Source organism: Pongo pygmaeus, chromosome 16, assembly GCF_028885625.2.
Source record: "Pongo pygmaeus isolate AG05252 chromosome 16, NHGRI_mPonPyg2-v2.0_pri, whole genome shotgun sequence".
Taxonomy (NCBI): domain Eukaryota; kingdom Metazoa; phylum Chordata; class Mammalia; order Primates; family Hominidae; genus Pongo; species Pongo pygmaeus.
The window spans coordinates 43,233,813-43,257,678 of NC_072389.2; the positions used below are offsets into that span (position 1 = coordinate 43,233,813).

General features: G+C 39.9%; 2 long non-coding RNA genes across 3 annotated transcripts in view; one reads left to right on the forward strand and one right to left on the reverse strand.

Annotated features, from left to right (window-relative positions):
- LOC134738281 (uncharacterized) overlaps positions 1-23,866 on the reverse strand; it is a 235,776-nt gene that overhangs the window by 202,200 nt on the left and 9,710 nt on the right. The window lies entirely within an intron of this gene.
- On the forward strand, positions 388-22,301 carry LOC129014468 (uncharacterized). Its single transcript, XR_008494229.1, has 4 exons — positions 388-424; positions 4,541-4,642; positions 19,855-19,970; positions 22,152-22,301. It is a non-coding gene; the product is annotated as an uncharacterized LOC129014468 (long non-coding RNA).

Genomic DNA, 23,866 nt, shown 5'->3' on the forward strand with positions numbered 1-23,866 from the left:
CACTCTTTGCTGACTGTCCTCAGGTTCCAGGGGCCACCTGCAGTTCCTTGCCACATGGATTTTTCCAGCATAGCTGTGTACTTCATCAAGGCACAAGGAGAGTCTCCAGTCTACCAGAGCCCTATGTAATGTAACATAATCAACAAAGTGACGTCCCATCACTATTGTCATATTCAATTGGTCAGAAGCAAGTTACAGTTCCCACCCAGGACAGAGGGAGGAGATATGACAAAGAAGTAAACATCAGGAGGCTGGGACAATGGAGATACTTAAGGTCCATCCTGCTACAACTTCCACAATGGTGTCTTGACCATGAGGGCTCCACAGACACTGAAGCGGTCACCCAGGCTGCAAGTCCTGGTGGCATTCTCTAGGAATCACAGCCCCATTCTTCTGCAAGCAAACGGAGTTGCCATATGACCCAGTAAGTTTACTCTTAGGTACATTCCCTAGAGAAATAAAAATATATGTCCATGCAAAAACGTGTATGTGAGTGTTCGTAGCAGTGTTATTCATAATAGCCAAAAGGTGGAAACAAGCCAAATGTTTGTCAACTGATGAATGGAGAAATAATATGTGGTATAGCCATACAATGGAACATTAAACAGAAATAAAAAGAAATGGAATGCTGAGACATGCAACAACATGGATGAACCTCAAATACATTATGCTAAAAGAAAGAAGCCGGTCACAAAGGACCACAGCTTGCATGATTCCATTTATACAAAATGTCCAGAATAGGCAGATCTACAGACTGAAAGTAGAACAGGGATTGCCAAGGGCTGTGGGAAGGGAAAAGTGGGGAACAATGCTAATGGGTAAGAGCTTTCTTTATGGGATAATAAAATGTTCCAAATTTAGTTTGTGGTGATAGTTGCACAATTCTGTGAAAATACTAACAATTTTTAATGGGTGACTATTATGGCATGTGAATTATATCTCACTAAATCTTTTTTTATTAAAAAACAAAAAAGACCCACAAGTTTTGTCATGAAAAATTAAATCTAAAACATATTGCTTAGATACTAAAATATTGAAATATTCACATTTTTCTGGCATTTAAATGATGTGTAAGAACTATAAATATCCAAAATTGGGATCATCTCAGAAAATCTATGCTGCAATAAGATCTCTTCATAGTACAGACATGGAGAGGTGAAAACCGGGTACTGTACATAGATGACAAGTGGTTTTCCCAAGGGCCCAGCAAAAATAATTTAGTTTTGCCATAACATGTGCCAGAATCCATTTCCACATTTTTTGATGAAGATCTCTTCTTTTTCCCTCATTAATTCAAATATTAAATAGGTACTGGTATGGTTTGATAAAACAATAATTTCCAAAATTACTCTGTGTTTTAGAATATGAAAGTTTAACAGACAGCACTAAGGCTATCCTCTCCTGTGTAGTATAACAGGCAACAGCTCCAGATACCTTTAAGCAAAAGCATACCGGCTTTTTAAGGTGAGGTTCAGCAGGGATCTAGAGAGCTAATAGAGCCAGAAATCTTAGCCAGACAAGGACACCTGCTAATACCAGTTTACAGGTAAGTTTAAACTGATACTAATATAGAGATGTATTTTACACATTGATTGACATGCCCATTTATAAGCTCCCTTTTCATCCAACCTACCTAGCACTTGCATATACCCTACTGCCCAGACCCACATGGAAAGGTTTTATCCTGAGAAACAGTAACTAATCAGAGGCTTTACATATCTGAGTCATTTAACTGCTGCAGACGTGCTACAGTTTTACAAGGCAGTGGTATTTCCTGTAACTTCCTTAGTGTTCTAGTTGATGCCTGCTCTGTTCCCATCCCTTATCACTTAATGAAAGCAGGAAAAAAATAAAAGTACGTTATATCCCTCGAAGCAATCTAGGGATTTCAAATACAACAATACACCTTTTCATTCAGTGCTGTTACCTAATATCTGGGTGACTTCCTAAGGTTTCACCAGAGAAAAAGATAGGCCTTTTTGTTAGCTGCAGAATATCCTTTTTAAAAAAAATCACCATTTTAGGCACATTCATTCCCAGAGGTCCAGGGAGCCGGTTAAGCTTAAGTGAAGGTCCCACTGCTTCATGGCTCCCAGCAGTCATATAAACTGGGAACTTCATCCATCTTCTTAGCCCTTTGGTGAAAAATAAAAGGGTAAGCCATTCTGTCCCCTGTCTTCAGCAAGGACTGCACCTTAGCCAGTTCTGACATGTTTTGACCCAATTTCTAAGAAATCTATGGCAAAGGGGGTTTCTCCAACCACATCCCCAGGATACTATCTGTGCAGTGACCATTCTCAATCGAGCTCAAGCTCTTTGGCACCATCCCTTGGATGTATGCAAAGTCTCCTTTCACTCCTAGCTAGTCTTGAGAAAAATGTAAAGTGAAATAGGATTCTTTTCTGATTCCACTGAACAATCACTAGGAATTTTAACAATCTTTGGGTGCTACTATGTTTTTAAAATTCCTAAAGATATGACCAAGGATAAAACCAAATGTTTCTGCAATGTTCACATTATGGGGTCCTCTTCATAGTCATATACCCTCATCTTATTTTTAATCTCCCCCACTAAACAAAGACATTTTCCTGGCATAGACTATCTCCTCATTGGAAAATGCCTGTTGCCCCAGTATTTGACACAGTGGGAGGATGGGAGAGGAGGAGCAGTGGGGAAGCTGAGACCGCAGAAGGCATCTAACCAAAGCCTGTGGTCACAATCGCAAAGCATAGCTCGACACATCTCTCTGGAGTGATCACTGCAACCTCTTCTAGCTCTAAAACTCCCCCCACGTTCCCACTCCCCCTCCCAGGCCCCACCTTCAGGGATGCCGGTGCCAAACAGTCTCAGAGAATCTCAAGCCCAACACTCTGTCTCCAGTTCTGCTTTATTGTTCCTCTCAGGCTGGCTGCTTACAAAATTGTTTGTTCTCCCACTTCCTTTGTCACTACTTCCTCTGGCAGCCAAAACAAGCAGCATTAGGGCAACACACCAATCCCACAACTGGAAAACAAGAAAGAAAATGAATATCTCACTGCATACATGTGGCACAGACACACAAAAACTCAACTTCTGGAGGAAAAGACAAAAGGTATTCTCTCTGTCCCTGTTTTTCTTCCCTCCTTCCCCAGCCTTATCTTTCTTCCCCATCCCACAACAAAACACACAGGGTTTCTTCAGCCTGGGATCCCTGCCAGGGGGTCAAGGATGCTGGCGGCTCCCAGCTCACAGTCCTTCCTGAGAGGCTGGCATTTGATGGGCAGGGCTGGGCGTTCAGGTTCAAGGTCATCCACGAGAGCACTGGTGTGTGTACCATTGGTGGAACCTTGCAGGGAGGTTCCAGGAGCCTCTCTCATCTAAGGATTCCCTTTCCCCACAATGGATCCACTGACCGGCCTTCAGAAATTATAATCTGCTGGTGAGAACAAGCATGAGTGTAGGGAAAAGCCCTTCACTGGGAGAAAATTGACCTCATTCTGATCCATTTCTTCCATTGCCTGTTTGTTCCCATTCGCCCCCACCAGGGTGAGGTTAGGCAGAACATTTAAGCCAGGAGACTTTTGCTGTTAAATAGAGAAACTAAATCCTGACCTGACTAAAAGCAAAGTCAGGGCCCTGTGACAGTCTGAAGTCCCCTTCAGTTCCAGTATCAACAATTCCATGATAGTGTACACCAAGGATGGCAAACCCAATTACCAAGAGGGCATGTGACACAAATAGGTGACAGCAGCTGGAGGATTCATCCTGTATCTAAAGGGACAGTCACTATTTAGCTCCAGTAGAATTTTGGCATTGAAGAATCTAGACTTGGTTTTGCCAGAAATTCTGTATTACAAGAGAAGGCAGAAATATGATGAGGTTTTTGTACATGTGAAATATCCTGATTTTAAAATTTTGACAACTAATTCAGCAACTTTACAATTCTATGAAAGCCAAAGAAGCCATATCTTCTGGACCTTTCAACCCACACAAGTTTGTAACCTCTATCTCAAAAGCAACTCTCAACTCCATATGACCCAGTTGAGGGTGATATGATGAGTAGCCTCATTAAAATCTCTATGAGAAGCTTTTTCAACTAACCAAGCTCCCACTTAAAATATATCTCTAGGCACATATTCCCAAACCCCCAGTCCTTGCTTTGCCCTTGGAAATTATTGCATGACATTGCATTATACATGTGAATGTTGTGACAACAGAAAAAGATGGACAACTACTAGAAAGGAAGAGCTTATGTTCATTTGGACCACACAGTTTTACAAGGTGTTTTCATGTACATTTCATATCCCTGTTTTTAAAGAAGAAGGAAGGAAGGGAGGGAGGGAAGAGGAAGGGAGGGAGGGAAGGGGAGGGGAGGGGAGGGAAGAAGGGAAGGGAAGAGAGACAAATTACAGCTCAGTCATTAAGTCACTTGCCTAAGGCCACATAGCTGGCAAGTGGAATTCAATCCAAGGTCTTCCAACGTGGGACTTTTGAGAGGCCCCTGGATACCTACCCAAAGACCTTTAGCATAACAGTCCTGGCCCATGTTCCCTTCTTCTAGGCCCTGGTCTTGCCTGGCTTTCTGGATGTTCTCAACCTTGACATGACTCCTTATTTTCCAATTCATTTGGACCTCAAGACACTACCACTCTGGCTACAGCCGGTAAGAGCTATATATACTATGGCTCAACCATTGCCTATAGTGAAGACAGTGGTTTCCCCAAATGAAATGGATATTGCCACTATTGATCATCCTGGGTTAAAAAAAAAAAAAAAAAAAAGAGGCAGGAGGGATAAAAGGAAAGAATCCCTCTCTGTTGGGGGGTTGACTGGGGATCCATTCAGTGGGTCAGATTTTGCGCTTGGGAAAAGAGGTCAAGAAAATTACCACTGGTAAGGTAGACTGGCCCTTTCACCATGACATGACTAGGGACTGAAGAGACAGGAAGGCAGTGAGGAACTCCGTGCATGAAGCATGGCTAATGGATCTGTGATAGCTGATGTGAGGCTTTAAATTTGCTTTTGCTTCATTGGAAATCCCTGTTATCCTCAGACTTTCAGTATAATGTTTTAAATACTACGACCTTGTCTTACTTACATTATTTACCCTTTGGAGAATTACCATACACACTTGGAGTGAAGTGATTCCAGGAAAATGAAAAACATTCTGCTGGATATCTTCTGATTGTCCCTCCAATCTCCTCTCCATCCTTCTCCACCCTGCTCTGTGCCCTGCCAGGCTGATCTGTATAGACTACATCTTTGGGCCTCTTTGCTCTCAGGCTTCTGGTTGGGTTCATCTAAGGGGGAGATTGGTAGGAAGGAAGGAGGGAAGAGTCTGAGGTTAGGGTATTTATTCCTCCAGTTCTCTCACCATAGGGTTATTAGGTACTGGCTGAATCCCTACAGCTTCTGCCAAATGGTCTTCTCCATGCAGTGTTCTCTGTCTTTGCATTCTGGTGACTGCTCCTTTCTCTAATGGAAACTCAGGTTTCCAGTCCTGGGGCACTACATCCTACTGACCCTTTCATAAATTGGCCTTTTATTAAACTCTTCAAATTACCCAACTGAGTGGATATCTGTTTCCTGCCAAGATCCTGACTGACACAACCACTTTGTCATTGTTGCTGCTGTTAACTAGCTGTATTTAGGAATAATTTCCATGGAGAAAAACACATATCTTAAGGGTCCACTTCAGTAACCATTGACAATGCACACATTCCTGTAACCAACACCCCAATGAGTTAAAGTGAAGTTTCTAGCACCCCAAAATTTCCCATTGAAAATTTCCACCACTGACTTCAATTTTCTGTATTTTCTGTATTTCTAGATTAAAATTTATTTCTATGCATTTAGAGAATCAATAAAATTAAAACGTGTACTTCATAATGTACATAGCTGACTTCTCTCACTTTGGCCTTTTCTATCACTTTACCAATATTTACAACATTTTTCCTCTTAGTAGTTGAAAAGACATGTGTCAACCCCTCTGCAAATACTCCATCTTGATGCTCCATTAAGCTCACACTTCAGAACTATACTAAATGAAGAAACAAAGGGCCCCCTCTTCTCCATTTCCCTAACCATCCTCCTTGATCTCCAGTTTCTCTAGCATTCCTGAATACCTGTGATGTCCTACCCTATGCCTGACCCCACGTCAAGTTCCAAGTGTATTTCATCAGAATTGTATCTCTTCACTGCAGCTGACTTTAGTTAAGTATACAAAAGACAAAATCAAACTGAGGGTGCTCTAAGGTACAAAAATTCCCCTAAGGGATGCTTGCATTTTGCATTTTTAAAACAGATCTCCAGTTAACTGAAATGATTTGCTCATTGCTCATGTCATAGCTAAGGCAAATCTAGGCAATAGAGTGGAAATGGTTTGGAACAGCAGGTCATTTCCATCCGATGAGATGAGATCTAGCAATCTTTTACCTACTATGTCTATCCACAATGCTGCTCTGGCTCATGAAAATGAGTGCATCCACTTATTTCCCCTCCCAACTCACAGGCTTGTGTGACAGAAGAGTAAGTCCTGGCCCCTGTTTAAACCATTTTTCATTAATTAACAATCTCCAACCCTGACACACACCCACATAAAAAGAAGTCAATTAAGTGTTTAGAAATTTTGGAGATGGGAAATAAGAAAGCAGCTGAAAACTACGTTCCAGGTTTGAATCTGAAAAACATAAAATTTAATAGCTTTCTAAGAAGGACAAGGAAGCAGCGAATGGAAGGGGAAATTTTTCAAAGTGCTAGGGAGGTACAGATAGTGTTTAATTTTAGATCCCATGCTGCTTCTATCAACAACATGAAATCCAGTTGACTATTTCAGCAGCATATGTAACTCAGCTAATCAGAAAAATATGCAAGCAGTTGAGTAGCTGTCTTCTTGACAAACTTTAACATATGGATCTGGAAAACATCCTAAATTCTGGGGCAAAATCAAATCAATCAAAAAGGCATTAGGGTTTTCTTGCCATTTATCAACAAAGCAACCCTATTTTCAAAACGTTCAGTAACATCCTTTGGTTCCAAAACAAGGTCTCTTGAGCATTCCTTTGTTGCAAGGGAAAAGTCACTGAACCTGAAATTTTGATTCAGCTCTGTCTCATTGACTCCACTGGTCTTGAACAAACCACTTCACCTTTCCAAAAGACTAGAGGAAGTCTAAGGTCTCATCTAACTCTCCCATTTGACAATTGTATTTTCCTGATTAGTTTTCTAACTCACGTTAATAGCTATCCATTTTACCAATAAGTTGCAGAGCAGTAAAGAAAAGGTGAGTTAACATTTTTAAACCTAAACTACCTAAGATATATCTAGGAGAATCTATGCCAAAATATTTAAAGTGTGCATTAGTCTGATCTTGCATTGCTATAAAAAACTACCTGAGACTGGGTAATTTATAAAGAAAAGAGGTTTAATTGACTCACAGTTCCACAGGCTGTACAGGAAACATGGTTGGGGAGGCCTTAGGAAACTTACAATCATGGCGGAAGGCAAAAGGGAAGAAGGTCATCCTACATGGCTGGAGCAAGAGGAAGAGAGGGAAGTGGGAGGTGTTATACACTTTCAAACAACCAGATCTCATGAGAACTCACTCACTACCATGAGAACAGCAAGGGGAAAATCAACCCCCATGATCCAGTCACATCTCACCAGGCCCCTCCTCCAACATGGGGATTATAATTTGACATGAGATTTGGGTGGGGTCACAAATCCAAACCATCTCAAAGTGTTTCAGTCAAATTGATGGGATTGTGAATGATTTTTTCTTCCTATGGGTGAAGAAGTCGTTATTGAAGGAGGGATGATAAAAGGGATTTATAGCTGTATAACCAAGAATTTGGCTTTTCTCAAAGAAAAGATCTGGCCTATGCCCTGGGCCCTCCTGACGGGAGGGTGTTTGTTTGCCTGGTGGCCTTAGGTCATACTGGATGGTCTAACAATGGGATTTAGGGTAGGGGGTGACCACAACCATACAGTCCTAGGATAAGGACTGGCAAGAGATCAACAATCTGACATAAAGTGGGGACTTTGGGTAACACAGTAACAATCAACCTGAAGACTGAGATCAAATATGTATGCAATCAATCATGTCTACTAAATAGAGCCCCAGTAATAACTCTGGTCACTGAGGCTCAGATGGGCTTCTCTAGTTGGCAATTCTCCATGGGTACTGTCACACATCAGTGCCTGCAGAGTGATATGTCCTGCCTTCATGGGCTGAAAACAACATTATGTGTTCTTCCCTTGGCTGATTTAATCTGTATCCTTTCCTTGTAATTAACCATAACTATGAGTAGAATAGTTTTCAGTGAGTTCCGTGAGTCATTCTAGCAAATTATCAAACCTGAGGATGGTTTTGGGAACCCCCTGAACTTTTAGCTGGTATCAGAAGTGAGAACAGTCCTGGGTGCTATACCCTCTACTTTGTAGTTGGCCTAAACTCTGCAATATCACAGCAATTAAAAAAAATTAAGATTTAAGATCAATATTTTGCTTCCTAAAAATGCAATGGCCTTTGACAATTTCCCACAAAACAGCCAACAGCCTCCAAACATGCTCTTAATTTATCCTCTCCCTTCTCTTCTGTCACTGTCCCATGTCTGCACTCCACTTTTCCCCCACCAAGAAATTATTATTTACTTTTAATGAAGGTCAGTTTTCTTATTTCTCTGGACTTTTGACTACTAATATTCATTTTCATTGGAATTTCACCTTCCAATTAAGAGTTATCTTTCTTTCTTCTAGTTATTTATGTACACATTTAAAATTTTCTGCTAAGAAAATGTACGTATTCTTTTAATAAAAGAAGTAACCTTCTCAAAAGCAGGCCCACATATTTTTCAATCTTCACACAGATTTGCACATGAAAATAAAACTGTGCAGCCAGAACAACTAATTGAAAACAATTTATATTTGAAAGGTTTTAGTATTCTCTTTTCTGATTTTTGACATTCTTGCCGTAACTTATATCCTAGTTTCTAGTCCCCCAAAGTTTCTCTTCTATTTCAAAATTTTCCTTAAACTTTGGCTGAGAAACCCTTTACATCCTGGCCCCCTCTTCCCCTCTTCTCTATAGCATTGTCTTCTTTTCTACTAGCTATTCTCTGCTCTTTTCTAAGTAAAACCTGCAATCCTATCTACGTTTCCTTGTCTTTTTCTCACAGAATGTCTCCAATATTCTTTTTAAGACAAAATCAAAATCATCTACATCCACACAGCTTACTGACTATATTAACATGACTTTACTACTTCAAAGTGTTCATGAACATAATTTTACTATTCCAGGAAATTTGCTCATAAAAATAAAAGTTAAAAATGAATTTATTTTTTATTCCAGCAACTTCTTGAAATACCAATCAATTCTTCAATAGAAAGCATTAAATGATAATGTATACCCCAAGACTCTTTGAACCCCTCCTCAGAATTCTCGCTTCATTGTGTCCATTAACCCTAACCTGTTATATCATAATCCATATCCAACTCTAACCAAGCCCTGCATTGAAAGACCCACTTTCATTTAGATGAGTCTCTAAAATTTCAATACATTTCCTGACTTTGCCTTCCCTCTTTTGAGGCTCTGTTAAGACTATGTCTAGATTATAGTCTCTCTTACCTTGGTAAGAACAAACTCAGTTTTGTGCCATTACAGGTAGTTTGGTGATGTTTGGGGAAGCCAGCATTCACCATAAAGCTCAGGAGAAGAATAAGACAAAAAGCCATAATTTTCCTCTGTGATTGAATGTTTATACATGTGTTTTAGGTGGAATGGGAGGCAGGGAAATGTGTTGTAGAGCGGTAGGGAAGAGAAAGAAATACACAGACATATGCCACTTTAAAATTTTAGCATATTTCTATAACTAATGTCTCATCTGACCCTTAAAACAATGCTATGTAGTACACAGGACATATATTAAGGGTCCTCATTTTAAAGACAGAGACTCTAGACTCATGGGGTGACGTGAGATTAAGATTTGGGACACATAACATGAAACAGCTAGAGGAAATTGCTAAAGCAGGAGTCAGCAAACTGCAACCTGCAGGCCAAATCCAGCCCTGAGGCCTGTTTATGTAAATAAAAGTATATTGAATACAGCCATGTTCTCATTTGTTTGCATAATTGTCTATAGTTGCTTTGCTGCTATAATAGTATTGTTAAGTAGTTCTGACAGAGACCATATGGTGCACAAAGTCTAAAATATTTTCTGGATGGCCCTTTATAAAACAGGTTTGCCAATCCCTGTTCTAATGCAACACAACATAAAGTTAACTTCCCCCAAAATGTAATAAAATTATTAAACTCTAAAGACCTTGAAGATGTGAGTTGGATAGTTCTTCATCAGGCAAAGGGATGTACAATAATATGAAGTGATAAATTACCAGGTTCTAAAGGGATTCTAAATAATAGGAAAGAGTTCTCCCGAGAAGTTCTCAACCCAGACACAGATAGCAATGATACTGTGAACTGAAATAGTGTAGGTAAAGGCCTATCATTCACCCAGCACTGTAGGCATCTAGGCAGCAGCGAATAGAAAGAGAAATCTCTATAATAACAAAAATATTGTTGATAAAACTTGAACTTTAAAGACAATGAGAAGAGAAAAGATCAAGAGAATGCTGTACCATTGCTGACTCAACAGTAGCTAAGAAAGGAAACAAAGCTGACACAGGCAGGCATGAATTGTTAGGAAATCAATAGCTTAATGAGTAATCGAGTCAGCTTTCCTAGAACACCCAGAATGAGTTATGTCTGCATTTTTGCTTTTCTTTTGCAACCTAAACTTCAGGCCTCTGACTGATCTCTCTGCTTCCAGGCTTGCTCCCCTATATTCTACTCCCCAGAAAAAATTATCCTTTTACAACAGAAATTAGGTCATGTTAATACTTTGCTCAAAACCCTCCAGTGACTTCACATTTCACCAGAGGTTGATCGTTCTTGAAGCTAATAAATCTGCAGATTGAGGGCCCCTTATTGCACAGGGCTCTGGCAATGTGCTCATGTGGTCGTTTTTTTTTTTTAATTTGCAAATATGAGACATTTTTACCAAAGCTCTTTATTGCTTATTTCCCTCTGTCACATTTTTCTTTAAGTCAAGTGGTGTGAGAATAGACATAGACACTTTAGGGCCCAGGGAAGGAGAAGTTGAATTACAGAAGCATTTAGTTTGGGTTAGTAGGATGTATTATTGTGGTTCACAGTTACTTCAGTGTAAAAATTTTCCTGGTGTCGGAATGGCTTCCAGGAATACTTCTGCCATTCTGTCTACCAATCTACGCTGTGACATTAAAGTTCATAGCCTGAGATTATAAGATAGGAACTTGTCTTCATCATACCAGAAATATGTGGCTAGTAGAGGAGAAAAGGGGGTTGAAATATATGCAGCCAGAATCGAGTACACAGAAAATTCTTACAAATCTTATGGTCATATAAAGAAAGAAAGTTGAGAAAAGTTTTCTCAAATTGACAACAATTCTAAAAAACATACATAGCATTAGCAGTAATGAGTTATAAAATTAAAGAAAATGTTTTCCCTGAAATCAACAATAAAAAGATAAATTTTATCCTAACAAGCTAGAGGAAAGACTGAATTATCTTCAGTTCTTCCTATAGAAAATGATGTTAGAAAATAATATGAATAATCAAAGATATTTCAGTGTAAACTAATGAAGAGGGAAAAAGTAATGCAACTAGCTTTGTTTATACCTTTAAAGAAAAAAAAGGAGAAAAAAGTAATACAGAGAGGTGTCACAGTTAGTAAAATTACTATGGTTTGGGTTTTTTTTTTTTTTTGGATTTTGTGGTATGTGTAGTATCTTTTAAAACTGATATTATTGTGATTTTTTTCATTCCAAATAAGTATTAGGTTTGTAGCTAATTTTGTATTCTTTTACTTATAGAAAGCCATAGGATTATAAGCTTCAAACCCTACAAATCCTGGATCCACCCTTGATTCTCTGAGTTAAATACAAAGCCTTTAAAATTGGCCTGTCAAGCCCCCATGATGATGGCTTACTACTTTCTGACCCATCTCCAACATCCCACCCTTACTCACTCCATGCAAGCCACTGTAGCCACTTGCTGATCCCAGATCATACCCAGTACCTTCCTGCCACAGGACTTTTGCACTGGCTCTTTCCTCTGTATAATACTCTTTCCCCACATATCACCATGACTTTTCTCTAACTTTCTTCAGGTCTCTGCTAACATATTACCATAACAGAGCAGTGTTCCCTGATTACCTATATAAAATAACACTGTCCTCCAGCTCCTGCCACTTTCTATCACCTTACATTGTCTTATGTTCCTTAACAATTAACACCTAGTTATTTATTACCAACTTTCCCAAGTAGAATGTAAGCTTCAAAAGGAAGGAGACTCATGTTTGCTGCTGTATCCCCATCCCCAGGGCCTCGAACAGTTCCTGGCTCATAGTTAGAACTTTAAATTCGTTATTGAGTGAATGAATAAATGAACAAAAGAATGAATGAGTGCGGGGAATTATTAACACCAGAATTTAAAGGGATTAATAGTAAATACAAGACCAGATTGTGGCCATACTTTATTTCATTTGCAATTTGCTGTATATAATACACAGTTTGATAAACTACATCTAACTCATTTGAGAGAAGCGTTTTAGTTCTTTTCAACTAGAACTTACAGTTGCAAATTAAGAGGCCAAAGGAAGAACCTTTTCAAGTACTCCCGAGGGCAAATAATTAAACTGTGTGGGCACATCATTATGTCTCTTTCTGAGAGGGTAAAACAAGTAAGCAAATTATTATCAACTAGCACCTGACTGAGGCCCATTCCTATTGGTTGATAACATCCCTTTTATAATATCTTAATCTTGAAGTACCAATTGCCTTTTTAAAATATCCTTAAAATTGTGACTTACCTCTTATATAACTAAACACAGGAATTCACATCCTACAAGTTGGAAGGAGCGTCAGAGATCACTGGGCCCGATGGTTCCCAAACCAGTTGTGTATTAGGAGGACCTGAGGAATTAAAAAATATATAGATTTCCTGGCCCTGGAGCTGCTATAGCAGAATCTAATGGTGGAGCCTACAGAGCTATATTTTTTAGCAGGCTCTCCTCATAAGTTTTTGCAGCCTTCCTGACTCACCAGTATTTGAGAACTACTGATCTTGTTTTCTCTTCTTACTTACTGTGTTTCACAAATGGTGAAACTAGTATGTACATATAACCCTTGACTAGGAAATAGAAAAAAAGAATCCATTACCATCTAGATGGTGGTTCTCCATCTGACTGAACACATGGAATCATCCAGAAAGCTTTTATTTTAATGGCTAGGCTCTCCTCCCAGCTGATGAAATCAGACTCTCTGGGTGAGACCTACAGCACTGGTGTTTCTAAAGCCCTATGGTGAGTCTAATGTTCAACCAGGATTGAGGAATCCTGATCAAGAAGACCAGAATTTCAAGAAACAGAGAAACTATATTTGTCTTTCTTCCTCAGGCACTTCCTACTTTCTGAGTCTGACATTCATATATCCAAAAAGGCAACTTGGAGACATCCCCTCCTACTGAGGTTTTTACAGTTGAGAATCTTAGGTTCTACAGAGAAACTTGCCCAAGATCAAATAATTAATTAGAGGCTGATTTAGAACCTGAACCCAGGTTTCTCATTTCCAGAGCTGATGCAACTTTTACTACATCAAAATCTTCCTATTCACTGTATTTCATTTCATAAGCAAGCCTCTGTGATCTCAGAGAATCTTATTCAGTCTCCTGGTCATACTGGGACTCTTTCAGTGAATTACAGGCAGGAGCTAGTTATAAATTCAATGGTGGGCCAGATAAGCAGATGCCCATGACACCAATCTATAACAGCATTTTCCAAACTTGCCTGGTCAAAAGATTCTTGTGGGGAAATTGTTAATAATACAAATTCCCAGATTTCTCCACTGAATATTTTGATTCAGTAGACTTAGTTCAGGATCTTGAAATACATAAGTATGACAAAGGCTACAGCTGATTCATACGCTTGGCAAGTTTGGGAGAGACTGTACTAAAATATTATTAAAATAAGTGATATTTTATCCCACTTAAACTGATTTCTATATATGACTCTTTAGAGCAGGAGTTGACAAATTTTTCTATAATGGGTCAGATGGAATTTGTTTAGGTTCTGCAGGCTGTGTGGTTTCTGTTGCAACTACTCAACTTGTTGCAGTAGTGTGAAAGCAGCCATCAACTATATAGAGGAATGGGAGTGGCTATATTCTATCAAAACTGTTTGCAGAAACAGGCAGTGGACTGGACTGGACCCACACACGATAATTTGGCAACTCCCTGATTTACATAATGATAAAAATGTAAATTTATAATTGTAACAAATATTTGCCTACAAGAAATAAGAATAAACAAAAATAGTGATTTAAATAAATAAGGATTTATTTCATCTCACATAACAAATTTAGACTTAGGTGATTGCTGTTGTAAGTTTAGCAATTTAATAACATGTCAAAAGTGGGACCATTTACCTTCAGAAACTTCTAGAAGGCATCTTCTTTTGTATTATTGGTTAGATTTGGATCACATGCCCACGCCAAGCTTTATGACTAACTACACTGTTCCTGAAATCAAGGGAATTCTGTCCAAAAAGTGCTGGGGTGGGCAGCAGGGAGTGTGGAGGTGGATGACTAAGATCATTAATATAGAAGAAAGCTGGGTAAGTAGTGCTTTTATGTAGCCAGCTCACAGTGTCTGTCACAGTCCAGCCCTTTGGCAATCTGACATCCACACACATCCTTCTTCCTACACATGCAGTTTTTAGGTGTACTCACCCTTCTCCCCAAGGAAGGAAAACTACGACATTCCTCTAACTACCACATTCACATCCAAATCTAGTATCTCTAGGCAATGTTCAATCTTCATTTGGTCCAGAGATAAGTTCTTTTAGGTGTGGAAATTTTCTCCAAAAATCAGGTTTCCTGATTCCAACATATCTAATATACAATTGTTGGAAAAGACTAAATCTTTAATATTTGCTAGCATATACTTCATCCTGTTAGAAAGACATAGTGAGAAATGCCTGCCCTCTCAATGGAGACAGTCTTTGATTAGTCAATCTGACAATTTCTGGTTCTATTCTTGATGAAAATCTCCTGATTTTTCTTCCATAGCCTCTGGTTCTTCCCTCTAGTAAGATATTCCTTAATCACTATTTTTAATGCCTGTTTCTGAAATAAGCGTTCAAGAGAAAGTTCTCGAATGTTAGCAACCCCTGCATGTTCGTACAAATTCAGATACCTAAAGATTGCCTTTGGGGTTCAATAATTACATGCAGTTGTTGGTGAGGCTTGGAGTATCTTTAGCAATAAAGGTCCTCTCAAAAACTTAGTAGATTCGTCTATTTGTGTCTGGTCAATTCCTTACATTAGTAACCACAGCTAAAGATCTCGTCTAGACAGTCTTTGAGGCTAAGAATCCTTGTCTCTCTGCAGCTAGATCCTGTGCTCTTCTAAATCCTCTGCTATTTAACTCACACAATCAGGTTTTTGTGCTAAAAAATCTCCAGTTTTATCAGTCTTAAAGATGCCACTTTCCCACCTCTGCTTGTTTTAACTTGAGATATCAAAGACACCTTCTCCAACCCTACAAAGTATGGAATTCTGTTCATTTAGACTGGAGGTCACAGTTAGAAAGCATCTCTCTCAGCAGTCATACTTTCTTCCCTCTCTGATTAGAGATTACCTATCTAACTTAAGTTTGCCTCTCATAGTAAGACTTTTTTTGCTAACAGCCACTAAAATAACCCAACACACAGGAACATCCTGAATTTTTCCTTTCATTTCCCATGCCACTCCAACCTTAGTCAACCTGTGGTCTGCATTATAAGACATATCAGGCCAATGGTTGCTTAAATATTTTGCTATACCGAAGGTTATCCTGCCTGAGAGTTGAGTCCACAACCTCCACTCTGACCTATCAAAAAGTGTGTTTCTTGCAGTATTCCACTTCCAGGACCCAAATTCTCTATCAGTTAGATATGCTTTCAGCTATAAACCATTAAAACTCAATGAACTACAGTTGAAACAAATAAAAATATTTTTCTCTAACAGAAATCTAGGTATGAGTAGTTGCATTGGTTCCAAGGCATCAAGGCCCTAAGTCAGCATCTCTGTGACTCTCGTGGCCTCCTGCTCATAGTCACAAGATGGTTGCAGCACATTATCACATCACCTTGGAAGGCAGGAAGCAGGTGGCAGTGTGATGCAGAGCTTTTCTTCTCAGCTTCTGTCTCTTATATCAAGAAGTAAAATTTTTCCCAAAGCCCCTCAACAGCCTTTTGCTTAAATTTCATTGGCCAGAATTGGATAATAAGCCTGCTCACCTTAGACTTGGGCATACCTTCCATGGAATCAAAGGATCTGCACTGGGGGAAAAAAAATTAGGGTCCCTTTAGCAAGGAATACTTAGCCAACAGTGTCTGCCATAGACTGCCCCCAACAAAACTGACAGGAGCCCAAATGGAAATTTTAAAACTTAAGCTAAGGCTGGGCGTGGTGGCTCACTCCTGTCATCGCAGCACTTTGGGAGGCCGAGGCGGGAGGGTCACTTGAGCCCAGGAGTTCAAGACCAGCCTGGGCAACATGGCAAAACACCATCTCTCTCTCTCTCTCTCTCTCTCTCTCTCACACACACACACACACACAGACACACACTACAAAAACTTAGCCAGGTGTGGTGGCTCACACCTGTGATCCCAGCTACTCGAGAGGCTGAGAGTTGGGACGATCACTTGAGCCCAGGAAATTGAGGCTGCAGGGCGCTGTGATCGCATCACTGCACTCCAGCCCGGGTGACAGAGCAAGAACTTGCCTCAAAAAAAAAAAAAATTAAACTAAAAACAAATAAAACCTCTTCATAAACCTTTTCTCATGACACTGCAAATTGCACAGTACAACTATGGGCTGCACTGAAACTCTGGAAATGAGCTATACTCATTTTCCTTCTCTTTCTTTTCTTTCTTTCTCTCTCTCTCTCTCTGTCTCTCTTCTTTCTTTCTTTTCTCCCTCTCTTTCTTTTCTCTCTCCTTTCTCTCTCTTCTTTCTTTTTTCTCTCTTTCTTCCTTTCTCTCTCTCTCTCTTTCTTTCTGTCTGCCTGTCTTTTTGTCTGACTGTCTTTTTTTGACACAGGGTCTCGCTCTGTTGCCCAGGCTAGAGTGCAGTGGCACAATCTCGGCTCACTGCAGCCTTGACCTCTTGGGCTCAAGTGATCCTCCCACCTCAGCCTCCCCAGTAGCTGAGACTGAGACTACAGGCCACCATGCCTGTCTAGTATCTTTTTTTTTTTTTGTAGAGACAAAGTTTTGCCATGTTGCCCAAGCTGGTCTTGGACATCTGGTCCCAGGTGATCTGTCCACTTTGGCCTCCCAAAGTTCCAGGATTGCAAGTATAAGCCACCACACCCGGCCCACATTCATTTTCTATTGCTGCATAACAAACTACTACAGATTTAGCATCTTAAAACAATACTCATTTACTATCTCTCAGTCTGTAAGTCAAAAGTCCAGAGGGTCTCTACTGGTTTCTCTAGATAGAATCTCAGGAGGTTAAAATCAAAGCTTGGCTTTCCACTTACAAGCTCATTCAAGTTGTTGGCAGAGTTTATTTCCTTATGATTGGTAGGACTGAGGTCCCTGCTTTCCTTGCTCGCAGTGGGGAGTTGCTCACAGCTCCTAAAGGCTGATCTCTGCTCCTTCCATTGGCTTCTCTCATCTTCAAAGCCTGCAGTGGCATTTACATCCTTCCTTTGCTTCAAATTTCTGACTTTTTTCCCACGACCAGCTGGAGAACACTCTAAGTGGTAATATGGTTAGATTAGACCCACCCTGATAATCTCTTCTATGGTCTACTGATTAATAACCGTAATTATACCTGCAAAATCTCTTTTGCCACATAAACGAACATAACCAGCACAGTGATACTGGGGGCAAGCGTGCTGGAGCCACCTTGGAATTCTGCCCATCACACAAGCAATTCCATGGCCCCAGTTAAATAATAGTTAAAACAGATATTTAAAGATGATCAGTCCGAAGTCACCAGCAGAGGCTGATTGCATTTCCTAGTCCATGTACTGGGCCTGGCATATGAATACATATGCTAAACAAATATCTGTGGCTTACTGATCAAGTAAGCCTGGCATATAGGCTAAGCTGCCTATCCTAAGACAAGAATTGAGAGGTGACCATGCCCGTTATGTTTTATGAAGCCAGTACCACACGGATGAGGGGTGGAGAGACAAGCAGATACTAGTGGACAGGAATGTCACCAAAAGGGCCAGAGAGTCAAGAGAAGCTAAACACAACCTGAGTATCTGTACTTTTTTTTTTTTTTTTTTTTTTTTTAGGCAGAGTCTTGCTCTGTCGCCCAGGCTGGAGTGCAGTGGCATGATCTTGGCTCACTGCAGCCTCGATTTCCCAAGTTTAAGCAATTCTTGTGCCTCAGCCTCCCAAGTAGCTGGGATTACAAGCATGTGCAACCACACCAAGCTAATTTTTGTATTTTTAGTAGAGGCAGGATTTCACCATGTTGGCCAGGCTGGTCTCGAACTCCTGACCTCAGGTGATCCACCTGCATCAGCCTCCCAAAGTGCTGGGATTACAGGTGTGAGTCACCATGTCCTGCCACTATCTGTACATTTTAAATAAACCTTAATATTTCATCCTTCCCCAAGCCCTAAAACAAACGGAGAGGGTTCTTTTTCTCCACATTCCTCAGTCTGCATTTTGACCTTTGGGAACCCCCTTTCCCTTTCACGGCTGCCCTTTGAATTGCTAAACTTAGCTAGATTCCACTGTCTGGGACTTTCCAGGGCTCAGCACTTTTCTAAAGATTAATCAACATGCAGGCCACTTTCCAAATCATCCTCTTAAAAGTTATCACTGTCTTCTCTCTCACTCCTCTCATAATCCACCTCACACGTGCTCACATGCACACTCGCACACACACTCGCGTGTGCACACACACTCTTCTCTCTCTCCACCCCAAGCCTAAGTTTCAGAATGTTTTTACAGCTGCTTTTGCTAGTATATATAGTCCACAATGTAGAAGGAGTTTCTTGCTTAATTTTTACAGTTTTGAAAAATGTGTAACTAGGAACCTGTTGCCCAAACAGGCTGCCTGTTCATATCCCTCTGGAGTTTTGTTTTGTTGTTTTTGTTTTCCCCGAATCTAGTTATTCTCACCATGGAGTTTGTTTTTTTGTTTTTTGTTTGTCCTCACAGGTTCCATGTTATCTTGCTATAAAATTCCCAGGGGTGTCCCTAAGTCTATTGCCCTGGACCTTCTAGGAACCCACGGAAAATATAGCATATTTATAGTTTGTCGCAAGTCAAGATGAGGTTAATTAAACTATGTTGGTTGTTTAAGACAGGAGAATTAAATGGAAGGAAACAAGTAGAGAGCAATTGGTATTTGGGGCTAAGCAAGATATTTGCAAAGTGCTGACAACCTAATCAATTACCTGAGACAAAGAGGACTGAGACACAAGAGTGTCGACCAGCGGGAGAGAAGCGATACTTTACCATAGATGGACTTTCTAAGAAACCAATACCTTCGTCCTCAGGACCAACACAAAAGCACTCAAATTCAATTCCTTCCAGACAGGAGCCATTGATACCTAAAAGTGGAGCAGCTCTGGAGTTTTGTTTTAATTTCAAGATATTTAAATTTTACGCCTTTAAGACCTCCAGTTACCTTAGAGAGCCCAAGTGCATTATATATAATGTGCACATGTCTCTGCAGACCACATAGTCCATTCTCGGGAATTCCTTAAATAAATGTTGGCCTCTGAGTCATTTCTTGATTTCTCTTGCATATCTTCTTTTTTTTAAGCCAGGCATTAAAAAGATGACACAGAAAAATTACAGAGTCAGCATATATTTGAATACTGGATAAAAGGGAAGAGGATGAAATGGATTTTTCAAAGCTTCTAAAGAAAACAGAACTAGGTAATATATCATGTTGGACTTAGTCTAATGAGTTGGGCATTTAATGAGACATAGACGTGAATAAAATTGGAATAAAGTGGTAGAGTTGTGGCTTTTTATCCTTATTTTGAAAATAAATTTTCAAAAGAGAACCCAAATACAAAAAGGATAAAAATAAAGATTCTCTGCTTGAAGTAAAGACATGGAACCCAGAGCCCTATTCAATGTCTGAGCTTAATTTATCCTCCAAGTTTGTCCTGACTTAACTCTATGGAACTTTTAGAGATTTTTGGAGCACAGTTTGAAAATACACAACCATCTGATGGGTAAATTACCGGAAACTTTGACCCCATATAAGTTGCTTAATTTTTGACTGGCAACTGAGTAGTATGAAGGACAGCTAGAAATGTTTCACCAAAGCCATCTCAGGTGACATAGACATTGAAATATCAACACAAGGGAACAGTATATGTGGCCAGCACCTTTGAAAACCAACTTACATACTTAGTCTAAATGTAAGAAAATCCGCAGTAAAAACCTTGAATGATATTTCTTTGTCAAGGCAAGTGAAGATAAATCTGAGATGAAAAAATAACATGTGCAAACTCTCCCTGATTGCCTCATTTCTTTTTTATAGTGTTGAATAATACATGTATATTTATACATACATATATATTTGCGAACCACCTCAAGCTCTTTTTGGAAAGAGGTGAGAAATGGAAAATAGTGAAGGAGGAAAGAAAGACTTCAAAGGCAAGGTGGAAAAGAAAAGCTAGGTGTGATAAACATCCAGGGGTCAAAATGGATAAATTTGGGGAGAATTCAGCCACTCATTCATTAATTACTTATTAAACGCTGAGCTAAGGATCACACGCCAGGCCCTGGGGACACAAAGATGAGAGTACTGCCTCAGTGGAGCTGACAAGCTGATAGTCCCTTCGTCTGCAAAATGAGACTAATAATAGTAATCACTTCACAGGGTTTTGAGGGTTAAATAAGATGATCTGTGCAAACCACCTTGCATTACTTAACTACTTAATAAATCAACTACTTTTCTCCTCGTTTCTTCCTGATATTTCACTCTCAATTGGAGATGGAAAGAGAGATTCATAAGAGTGTTTGGATTTTAATACACTCACACTCCAAATTTATTTTGAGCTGCTCATGTTAATAGCAGCAGAACATTTCTTTCTTCTTTTACTCCCGGTGTTAGAAAGCTTTAAGCAATGAATTGCAGTAGAGACTATAGGAGTAAAGTGTGAATGTATGCAAGAATATTTGAGAGAAGAAATAAAAACAGAAAATAAAGACCAAAGGGATGTGTACAATAATTGAAGAGTGGCCATTGTATTTAGGACAACCTTCCAATTATCCATAAGGATCATTAAATAAGGGAAAGAAGAATCAGCCAGCTAGTGCAGCTCCAGGTCACAGTCTCCAGGCCTATTCAGAGGTTTGGAGTACACTGGAATTACAAATCAATGCAGATTCAAGTCATCTCTCCCTGATCAGCACCAGGTACCAAACCGCAGCATCAACAAGATGGGCCCAGATTCACTTGGATTGCTGTAAGGCCGCCTATCTCATGGAGGCAGTCTAGATGAGTCTAGATAGAGGACAGATATGTTAAGATTTTTGTTTTTGTTTTGTTTTTCAGGCCCAGTGCGGTGGCTCACGTCTGTAATCTCAGCACTTCGGGAGGCCGCAGCAGGAGGACAGCTTGAGCCCAAGAGTTTGAGACCAGCCTGAGCAACACAGTGCGACCTCCATCTCTACAAAAAAAATTAAAATAAAAATAAATTAGGTGGGTGTGGTGGTGCGTGCCTCTCGTCCCAGCTACTCAGGAGGCTGAGGTGGGAAGATCGCTTGAGCCCAGGAGGTCAAGGCTGTAGTGAGCTGTGATCACGCCACTGCACTCCAGCACTGGGTGACAGAATGAGATCGTGTCTCAGAAAAAAAAAAAAAAAAAAGTTTTTTCAGAAGAAGAAAAAGGAGGGCAGTCATTAGGAAGCAGCAGAGTAAATAAAATCCTAAACACCTGTCTCCAAACTTCAATCAATGGTAAACAGCCGCTGCTTGCTGTCCTTAATTTTAACTTTTTTTTTCTTTTCTAGTGAAGAAAATGTCCCCTGATAGAAGAAATGACTGATGACATAAGGACAGTGCTAAATTAATAACCAATCATTCCTCTTCCTCCTCCAGCTGTGTAGCAGACTCCTCTTATAAACCTCTGCGAAGTTCTACTTGAAAAGCTGTGGTTTCATTTCAAAGGAAACCAACAATCAGGGGGATCTCTATGGGAAAATCTCTTCCCTATGTCTTCTTTAGACTCTTCAAAAAGGAGAGAGAGCACAAAAAAAAGAAAATACACAAGTAAATAGATTCAAGTACATCAAGAATCACAGTTTCTAAAAAGGCTAGTGAAAGGTCAATGACTTCAGAGTCAAGAAATCCATTTCTAATGTTTCTTCAGCTGTGACTCATTATGAAATGTTGAGGAGGGTCACAGAAGCCTCCAGCCCTCGGTTTCCCCAGCTGTAAAACAAAGATTTGAATAAGTGGCCAGTCCACATTATATCTGATGTGCTTTCAGGGACTCAAAACAAGAATCATAAATATGTAAAATACAAAGATGAGGTGTTCCCTGTGGAGAAACACTAAACTAGCAGAAAAAGAAACATCACATTTGTGTGCTAATTGGGTATTCCAGATTAAAGAAATTTGTTAAAAATTATTGGAAGAAAAATCCATAATTTGGCAATAAAAAGGATTTCCGTAAGAAGAGACAGACAAGATCATAACAGATTCAGTGACTCTAGGTTACTCAGCCAAATTAAAATGCTCTCCTTTCATCCTCGAAGGGAAATCCTTGAGAAGTTTGTGGACCGTCACCATCTGTTCAGCAAAACATGCATCAACATAATATTTTCCACATGTTTTTTGTTTTCTTTTTAATTTTGCAAATGGAGATTAATCTTTTCCTAGTCAGAATGTTTTACTATAACCATTGTCAGAGGAAGTAAGTGGAAACTTGGTTTTGATCCCACTTCTCTCCCTACCCACTCGCCACCATTTGCGTTTTCTATGGTGGCGTGTGGATTAAAGCTGAGGAGAAACTAATAATTCACATCCCTTGCAGATCATGACAAGTCTGTTTTTCATAAAACTGGAGAAATCCTGCTCTGAAGCTCATTTTTCATGCAGCTACAAAGTCATCTCTTCCTTCTCATCAGAACTCCATAGTGACTTCCATCAATAGCTGGATCAAGGCCAAGAGTGCCATCACCACCCACGGATTCACTCTTCGCTGTGCCATGCCAGTCAACTATCCCCTTCCCTACTATCCTTCCTCCACCACCATTCCTCTGACTGTCATGCTCAGCAAACAGCTTGCAGTTGGTCAATGAGTGCTTACCAAGCCCCGGCTCTGTGCCCAGCATCATGCAAAGCATAAGTGGACATGGACAACAGTCTTAAACTACTTCCTACCCACAAGCAGCTCCCAAACTTGTTGGGAAGAAAATAGAACAAGGAGAGGAAAAGACAGTAAAAGCACCCACTGTGACATGGTAAAAATGATGTTCACAACAATAATGATGGTGTTGGGATCTAACTCCTCTATTTTACCTGTAACTTGTCTTCCAAGTTTCTACACGTTGGTTGGCCAGAGGAAAATTATCTTTTAATTCCATCTAGTCAAAAGTTTAGTATGGTCCAATAATTTTAGTAGTCCCTTTAAGAAATGCTCAGCTGTGCAATACTCATTTTCCAAAAAGCTTAAATCTTAGAAAACAGTTCCCTTGTCCATTTAGGTGGGTTTGTGTAATGCTGGTCATAGTCTGGTCCATCTGTGACCTCTGATAATATTACTGTCACTCCCAAAGCTAGGTTTATTTCCACCTAGTTGCAATACTCTA